General features: G+C 32.0%; 1 long non-coding RNA gene across 1 annotated transcript; it reads left to right on the top strand.

Moving 5' to 3' along the window:
• The first annotated feature begins 1,775 nt into the window (after positions 1-1,775).
• Positions 1,776-4,235, top strand: LOC143557330 (uncharacterized). Its single transcript, XR_013139553.1, has 4 exons — positions 1,776-1,950; positions 2,223-2,276; positions 2,650-2,701; positions 3,581-4,235. It is a non-coding gene; the product is annotated as an uncharacterized LOC143557330 (long non-coding RNA).
• Positions 4,236-9,888: the final 5,653 nt, after the last annotated feature.

The raw sequence follows: 9,888 nt of genomic DNA, 5'->3' as shown, positions 1-9,888 counted from the left end.
CAATTGATTCCACGTTTTTTTTATATTAGAAATAATAATATGGCCATAGTTCTGACACATGTATTGCTTAAAAAGGTAAATTATTGTTTATTGACTTAATTCGTTATTTAACTTTAAATATTAATATACTTTAGGAAATAAAAAGGAATAAAAAACTAGGGTGAAAAAAAAACACCACTACGTACACCCTTAATATCATCCTTAATATCATTAGGGTAGAAAGCTTTGGTCTATTAGAGCATTTTTACCCCGTCTTTAAAATTATACGAGTGAAATTTGCAGATTATAGAGTAGGGTTGTGAGTATAAATACAGGGTGAAGAAAAAAAGTAGTGATTTTTTATAAATCTGAATAAACTTTGTTTGTCCATATTTGTTTTTTTTAATATTTAGTGAATTTATTGCGAATATATGAGAGATAAAACTATAATAATAAATATTATTTAATTAAATATGAGAGAAAAATGTAGTGTTTTTTTAGTATAATTGCTCTTATGGTTCACATCACTACAACAAAAATGGCTTTTTATGATCTTTTGTGTGGGACGCTTGTAAAATAGGGTCCTAAAATCTATTTAATAGGACAAATGAACATTTGGGGTCCTTTTACAATATACGCTACAGAACCGGTGTCCTAAAAAGTTATTTAATAGGATTGTTGATTCTGTGGGGTCGTATTATCATATAACTTAATAAGACACTTAAAATGTAAATCCTAATAAAGTAATCTATAAGACATGTAGTTGTTGGTGTCCCATTATGTGGTAATGTAATAGGACACTTTATCACTGGAGGTCTTATTATAACATAACTTAATAGGACACTTTGTAGTTAAGTCATAAATGTTCGGTGTTATAGGACTCTTTCTAGTCGAAGTCATATAAGAACATAACTTAATAGGACATTTTACACTATGGTCATATAATTTAACCTTTATAAGATGCATAATCGTTGTGGTGTTATTATAATACATCGTAATAGGACATTTGATATTTTAGTCATAAAACATCTGGTGGTTTATAGGACGCTTATTCGCTAGAGTTTTATTATAACATAACTTAACAGGACACTTGACACTTGAGTCTTATAACTTTAACCTTTACAGGACGCTTAATCATTGTGGTGTTATTGTAATACACCGTAATAGGAAACTTGATATATGAGTTATAAAACATCAGTTTTATAGTACGTTTATTCTCTAGAATTTCATTGTAGCATAACTTATTATGACACTTGACACTTGAATTTTATAACTTTAAACTTTATAAGACGCTTAATTATTGTGGTATTATTATAGTATACTTTATATCAAATTTCTGATAACTTGTTTTCTATATATTATTCAAACTTATTTCACATGACAGCTACCTTCTTTTTTTTTCCTTTTTTTGTCATGTATGTTGTTGTATGTATATATATGGATATATGCTGATGTATGATGGCTAGCGGTAGGGATGTTCAAAAGTATCCGAATCCGAATATGTATCCGAATTATCCGAAAATCCAAATCCGAACTATCCGATTAACTCAAGTCTTAACTATATCGAAAGCCATCAATGCAAGTTGTCTAGATGGGACCAAGTATATTCTTTTTTTACAATGAAAAACAATCTAAATATCTATATAATTGCCTAACATAAAATCTTACGTGTCGCTCTTACATTGCTCCCCACCCCTTCTAGCTACACCAGATTGCTTGATTTATGAATAAAGGTTTCTCATTGATTTCTCCCGGTTTGACCCGTTTAACCCTTACACGGGTCATACCATCTCAAATATGGGTACCATACCTACAAACCATCCCCTTTCATCACCTTCTGAAACCTTAACTAATTAATACAACCGTCGCCTTCCACCACTCCAACCCTAAATCATCGATCACAACTCTATACCCATTCCCTCCTTTTCAATAACGTTAAATCCAAGGATTCCATACTTTGGCTCAAGGTTAGTAAAATCCTATTGATTCGTTTTTGCTGCTAATTGATGATTATAAACCTATTTCTAACCTTATTATGTTTGTGTTAATAATTATCGATACTTTGATCTGCGATAATTTGCGTTTGTACCTATAGATGTTTATGTTCTAATTCTACGTTTGTGATATGAATCGATATCTATTGATGATAAGATTTTAATTAGAAAAGAGGAATATTGCACAGAGTGTGTGTATTTGGTTTTTGTGTTTTAACTGTGTCTCTTATTGTTTGATAATACTGATAGATGAGGAATATTCACATTCTGAATTCCTGATTCGGTTGCAAGGAAACTGCCCAAGTATGTTTCTTCTTACCCACCCCCTAATATCTTCTTCATTAGTAGAAGATCATGCCCATTTGCATTTATTTTATTTTGATTGAAGACAAATTGATATCAAGAGTCATCTTTGTTTTCTGTAAGCAAAATCGAAGCTCAATTGTTGTTTTTAAGTTTCATTGGTGAGTGGTTCACGTTTAATGTAGTCTAAAAGATCAATTTTTTCTTTCCATCGTAAATAAAAGAACTAGATTTGGGAAAATAATTTTTTATTTTGACTTTTTTTTAATGAATGAATCATGTGCTTTTGAAACAAAGAACCTAACCAAATAATGATTTTGTAGTTTATTTACATATGAATCATGTCTTTAATATTTATTATTTGAACATATAGCTAGAATGATGGCTTGATTATGATTGCTGCTGAAAGAACCATCAAAGCTGAGGTACTCTAATTCTTGTCCAACTATATTTGTTGCTTTTTGTTTGTGTTCAAAATACTATATTTTGCTTTGCCTATAGTGATTAATTTGTAATTATATGATTAATTCTCTGATCATTAGATACCTTATAATCACTTTTATCAAAGGAACTTTTTAATACATCTAAGGCACTCACGTATAGGTTACATAATTGGCATATAAGAGTACATGAAATGGGTCGTTTAGGTTAAACCAATTGAAGGGCCAATGTCAACTATAAATGCATACAACTCCTAATTTTATATTTGAAAAGTTAAATAGTTACTTTGTTAAACTACTAATATAAATTTCATAGTCATAATTAATATGTTATTACCTCATTAGTTACGTCATTGCCCACTGAATCCTAGTATGTGTCGTTTTGATTGTGACGAGGTGTTACTGAGGCATGAAGCAATATGGATGTGCCATTGATTGAGTAAATGGAGAATTTTGTTTTACTTTTTTTTTGTTTAAATTGAATTTTTGGATATCCGTTTCACTATCCGAACGTCCGAACTCCGGATATCTGAAATTTCGGATATGTATTCGGATAGTGAAATCCACTATTCGAAATGTTCGGATGTCCGAAGTTCGGATATCCGACTTTGAACACCCATAGCTAGCGGATGGGAGTGTGGTTTTTTCTTTTTTTCTAATTTACTTACAGTTAATTTAATTAAGTATTTAATGATGACAATAATCTAAGGGATGAGAGTGTCGTTATTGTCTTATGATGGGTTATGCATGATTTTGTGGGTTGTAACAGAGAACATATGGTAAGTATATGCTATACCATTCTGTTTATTTATATGTTTAATATATTAATTTGTAATCTAACTTGTTTCTAGCTTTATGTTTTAGCTAATAAATAAAATAAGAATGGTTTGTCAATATGAAATTATGAATTTAAGAGCAAGCTTTCGAGGTGTTTATGTCATTGTGTGATGGCAAGGATTAGGAGGATGGATGAAGGTCAGTATATTAGTATTCTACTCTTATAAGTGTTAATTTTTTATTTTTCATTTTCTATAAATTATTTGTTTTTCATTTTCTACTCTTGAGACTGAGACTCGGCCCTCGGGACATAGTCTATTTGTTGTATTGAGAGTTAATTACATGGATGGTTAAGTCACTTTGACACATTCATCCACTTTGACTTGTCGTTTATTTGACCTCAAGGTCTACACGCACTAAAGAGCTTTTGACAACACCTATCACACATATTACTACGGGTTTTTTATTAGCACCAAAGGGCTTTGTATTAATGTTGACTCTATTATGACTTATTTATTTCAATTGCTTCCTGATTTTAACAAGGAGATCTTGCTTTATATTAATCTTTAATGGTGACTAACAAAACATTTTTCTATGTTTTGACCAGTGGCAAAGATTTCTAGCTTACGCCAGTGCTATTGAAGGTTCGTGACTGATCAAGGTGGTTGCACGAAGTCGTGGAGGTTTTTGGATGATTGTTTTTTATTTGTGTTAAACTGAATGCTTTAATAATATGTATGTTAAAAAAATGAATAATTTAGACTAATGGTCAAGATAGATGTTTTAGCTATTCTAGCTATTTTAAAATGGTTCATTGTTTGGATATGTTGTTTATTTGCTCACTTTTTCTATTCTAGCTATGTTTTCATTTGTTTTTTAAGGCGGTTGATTTGCCACCATATTTGATTGAAAAACGTCATATTTGCTCACTTTTTCTGTACTAGTGATTAGGTAAGCACATGTCAAAATATTGTAAAAGTGTCCTAATATGTTTTTACTGGGACACTTTTTGGTTGTTAATGAATATATTATGCGACCATAAAATTGGTTTCATAATCTCATTTGGGATATCAACACTTTTTTCTTGGTACTAAAGCACCTATAATGTTACACCATAAGGGTCTTATAAATTAATTTTTAAGGACGCTTGTGTGTGTATCAAAAGATTAAAGATAGGTAAGCAATGTTAAAACACTGTAAAAGTTTCCTAATATGTTTAATGGGACGCTTTTTGATTTGTTAATGGATATTTTATGCGACCATAAAATTGGTTCCATAATCTTATTTGGGATATCAGGACGCTTTTTGAGTTTCGAGATTTATTACGACTCCTTTACATGAAACGTTTTTCTCGTTGGTCATATTAAATGAAAGGTCCTATAAAGTAGCATTTTAGGACGCTTTTATGCGTACTAAAAAGCCCTTTTTGTTGTAGTGCATATCTCCTAAACTTAAGGGCATGGGTAATTGTTAGTGCCCCGCATGGAATTTCTATCACATCATTAACTTTTTTTAGTGAAAAAAGTGCAATAGATGATGTCCCCTCAAATCATTACCACTTCAAGATACATATAGGCTTTATTGTAAAAGCGTTCATGCCCTTATAACGTCCCACAAAACCCATAGGGATTAGTATGAGCTTTATCCACCTATATAATGTCTCTATAATGTCCTATTACACATTGTCTAAGAAAAATGGTTTAGAAAACTAACACGTAAAACCAAGAAATAAACAACTTATCTGGGTTCTCTAAACTTTAAGGAAAATCGTTTAGAAGGTTTAGGAAAGTCTGTAAGTGTTCAAAACGGTTATGAGGTTTATTTTACTTTTTAATTTTGCTTGATGACATATTAAGAAAGCATGAGTCATTGTGTCGGGGAATTGTATAAATACTAATTTGAATTTGACTAATTGTTTCCACTAGTTTAATAACTCAACATTCAAGTATTGTGTTCGTATATCGGCACAGAATCTTTCTAGACTTATCTAAAGTTATTATAAAATAGATTTGGTAGTGGGTAAGGCCATTAGTAGCGTATATGCACTTAATTTATTATTGGTATTATATATTATTATTATTTGATTATTATTAATATTAATATTAATATTAATATTAATATTAATATTATTTTCGGGATGGGGAGGGTGTTTGCAAAAGTTAGAGCCTCTATAACGCGGGCGTGATGGCATCGTCCGGAAATTCCGGACCCATGGGAAAGGAAAATGAACGAGTGGCGATGTAGGCTAGAAGTCTTGAATTATTGTCTGATTATATCCATACCACATGCAGATGAGATGAGTAGAGGGAGGCGAGCTTTAAAAAATATTAAAATTTCCCCACGGATGCTAAATAAAAAAGAATTGAAAACCAAGTTAAAAAATAGCCTTTGGTTAGTAAAAAAAGACAGAATTACAAATTTTGTTTTTTAAAAAAAGCCAAATTACGGTTCGTGTCTTTTTTAGTTTCTTTGTAGGCGGTGTCATTTAAACATTTTTTCTACACGTTATGTCCTTTACGCTAACTGGGTTAGAAAAACTCAGTTAAATACCCTCACGTGAGACGCATGTGAGAGCATTTTTGTCTTTTCGTTTGTACCTGCAAATTTATAACACATTCGGTTTTTTTAAAGAATAAAATGTTTAAAGAATATGAATCGTAATTTGGTTTTTTTAAAGAATAAAATTTGTAATTTTGTCAGTAAAAAAATTAAAAAAAAAAATTAGAAAGCAATATTAAATAGTCAAGGCTATTATGGTCCTCTTTCATCACACTTGTTATTTACGAATGATGCCCTCATAGTTGAGGAGTGGTCGATTGATAATGTCTTGGTTTTGATTCGTCTTTTGAGGATTTTCAAGCTATTATCAGGTTTGAATATAAATTCAAGAAAATCGATATTTTTTGGAGTGGAAGTCCCTAATCAGGAGGTTAAACAAATGGTGGAGATTTTGCATTACAATTATGTGGAGATTCCTTTTATATATATTGGAAAAAAGATGGGAGCTAATATGAACAAAATAAATAGTTGACAATCGGTAGTTGACATTTTTTTATAAAAGGCTAGTGGATTGGAAAGCTCATACATTATCAATGGGAGGTCGTTTAACTTTGCTTAAGTCGGTTCTCGAATATCTTCTAAGGTATTATTTTCCTCTTTATAAAGCTCCGATTAAGATTTTGGAGAATGGAGGCAAAAAGAAGAAATTTTTTTTGGGGTGGGAATGAAGATAAAAGAAAGATTTGATGGGTGGCTTAGAACCGTGTGAAACCGCTAAAGAATATGGGCATTTGGCTTATGCTCGCTTGAAACTCTAATTATGCTCAATTATCAAGGAAGTGGTGAAGGATTAAGATGGAAGAAGGAAGTTTATGGCAAAATATTGTATTAGCAATCCATGATTCGCTGAGAACATGGCCGACACTCCACTTCAATAAAAACTTACTGATACTTGGGGAACCATGGCGAAATTTGATAACTTCCTTGCAATTTCTCAGGCCTCTTTATCTAAAATGATTAAAGGAGAGGTGGGTATCGGTTTGAAAATTTGTTTTTGGTTGAATGTGTGGCTAGACGATGGTCCGCTAAAAAACACATTTCCTAATCGTTTTTGCTTTGGAAAAGGAAAAAGGGTTGTGTGGTGGCCAATCTAAATAATGAAAGAGATGGGCTTATAATGATCAAATGGAATTGGAGTAGACACTGTGGTATGGATCAGAAGTTAACGAACTTATGGAGTTTGTTGGAGAAATTATATAGTTTTAGATTTGATTGTGGTAGTGACAAATGAGTATGGGCCCCCGATAGCTCGGGCTCGTTTTCGGTGGCATTGGTAAAAAATCTAATGTATCAAGTTGAACCTTTGTATCATAATAATATTTTAAAATGGAATTCTTAGGTCCTTTAAAAGTGAATGTGGTAGCATCGCAAGCTCTTCTTAACCGAATTCTGACGAATGATAATTTGATAAACAGAAAAAGTTATTACAGGTCCAGACAATTGTAGTTGCTGCTTTGCCTTGGGTGAAACAGTGGATCACGTTTTTACGTCTTGTTATGTTGCTTATGTGGCTTGGCAAAACATTAGTTTAAGCTGCGATACCCTCGATATATGTGTTTTCGATCCTAGATGTGTTTGATCTTCATAAATATGTCCTTGGCATTGAGAATAAAAGACAAATGGCGCAATCAATCGTCATCGTGGTGTTATGGTGTATATGGAAAGTCAGGAACAACTGTATTTATTCTAATATTCCGGTTAAGATTGAGCAAATTTTGGTATATTAAAGTGTTACGTTAATTTTTGATTAAAAATAAGAGCTAGAAGGTTGGATTTAGACTGAACTAGAAAGAAAACTTTGGCTTTGTAACATGTTTCTGTTTTGTTGTTGTTGCCTGCTCCTATTAGCAGCTTGTTAGTTGGGGCTTTTGGCTTATGGTAATGAAATTTGTAGTTCAAAAAAAAAGTTAAAATGGTTAAATACAAATAAAAAGAAATATTAAATTATCACAATGAATCAATAATTTAATACTTGTCCCCACTTTTAACTTACACAATACCTATCTCAAACTCTCACAATTTTGTTTTGATTTTCTAAAAGCACAATTACTGTTCAAAACATGAGCTTCAGCGATGATAAAAACCTACAATCTCCGACTCCACCTTATGTTATGTCTTCTAATCTTGATATGCAATTTATTCACATAATCGTGAAGAAGTACACGGAATTGATATTTGGTGACATCGAAAGATGTACTTGATAGTCAAGTAACGTTATACTAAAGTAGAATCAAGTTCTACATGTTCAAGGGGGGTAATGCAAGGAAATAAGTCGCCGTTGTGAAGACAAAGACCATCATATATGGAACGATAATTTTACTTCAAATTCGGTGTTCCATGTTAGCTACTTTAGACAATGGTTCCAGATATATCGCCAAGTTTTGCTTAGAACTGTTAATGATTTTCTGTCAAGTATCTACCCTGTAGAAAACTAAGGGTGAATAGCTTTTCTTATTTTTTAATCCAGTTTTAACGAGTTAATGACTTTGTTAAACTATTTTCACAACCTATAATAATGCTCACAAATAAGTAAAGAGTTGAGAGTTAGAGATGATACGTTTGGAATTATAGAGGTTCAAGTGAATGTTAAATAATCCACTCTACGTTCTCGCCTCAGTCCCTGATCGGGAGTTTTCTTCACTAGTCGTCTCCTTAAATGGTAGCGATCGCCAATACAAATGTCTCACTCTACGTTCTCGCCTCAGTCCCTGATCGGGAGTTTTCTTCACTAGTCGTCTCCTTAAATGGTAGCGATCGCCAATACAAATGTCTCACTCTTCAAAGGAAGTGATCACCATCTTCTCCAAGCACACCAAGTACTTAGCGTTACAATTATTTTCTAATCTCACTATATCAAGATACTGAGTTTTCACCTAACAACTAAATAACTCTATGTCAAGATATAGTTCCTATTCAAATACAAAACAACATTATATCAAGATAATATGTTTCCCTCTCAAATCACCAACTAATGATTATTCCTTACTTGTTAAAACACTAGAAAAACCTCTAGTGTTGACCCCTCAAATTACTATTAAGATGGTTGGATTATATCTTAGAAGAACTCTTCTTTTAGATCTACACATTTAATCTCTTCTCTAAATAGTTGAAGCTTGATTATACTTGATTAATGTAGGAAAATAGCCTTGAAGCAGAACTTTTCTAAGCAGTTTTTTGTTTTTTCTACACTTTTAATATCCTCTCTATATAATTGAAGCTGGCCCGGTGATACGGGAGAGCTCAAGTCCCAGGCCCATCCCCTAACATGGCCCTTGAAATTTTAGAAAAAACTTTTATATATGTATCGTCTCCGGCGGAAGTAAAAAATTGTTTCAATTTCCAAATTGAAGATTGTTAGATTGATTCATGTGTATTGATGTTGTAATATTCGAGATTGATCATAAATATATTGATAATTTTGGCTTAATTTGATGTTTAATTTTACAAATCTTCATGTTAGTCATTTCACACACAAGTGTATGTTTTAAACAATTTCATCAAATTAGACACAATTAGTGTCTCAAATCTACACGATGGTAATTGTTTTGAGTTTTTGGATTTAATTTTAAGGTAAATTTTATCAAACAACGAGGTTTGATTTGAATTGAAGATAAACAGATGTGGCCATTGTCGACCTACAAGAATAGGTTCAAGCTTAAATTTATCTCAGTTTATTAATCAAATTGACAAGTTTACACATCTTTTAACTAATATGCGAAAACTTACTGATACTTTAAAAGGGAATTTTGTGATTTGATGTGGTGTTGGTTTGACTTATGTTCAGTCAAACGAGCCAATTTTGGAAAAGAGGCAATTCGGTAAGGGCCATTTCGTCA

Source organism: Bidens hawaiensis, unplaced genomic scaffold, assembly GCF_021521415.1.
Source record: "Bidens hawaiensis isolate Kalapana, Puna unplaced genomic scaffold, B.hawaiensis_p1.1 tig00001087_1, whole genome shotgun sequence".
NCBI classification, from domain to species: Eukaryota; Viridiplantae; Streptophyta; class Magnoliopsida; order Asterales; family Asteraceae; genus Bidens; species Bidens hawaiensis.
This window is presented reverse-complemented; position numbering and strand designations above follow the sequence as displayed.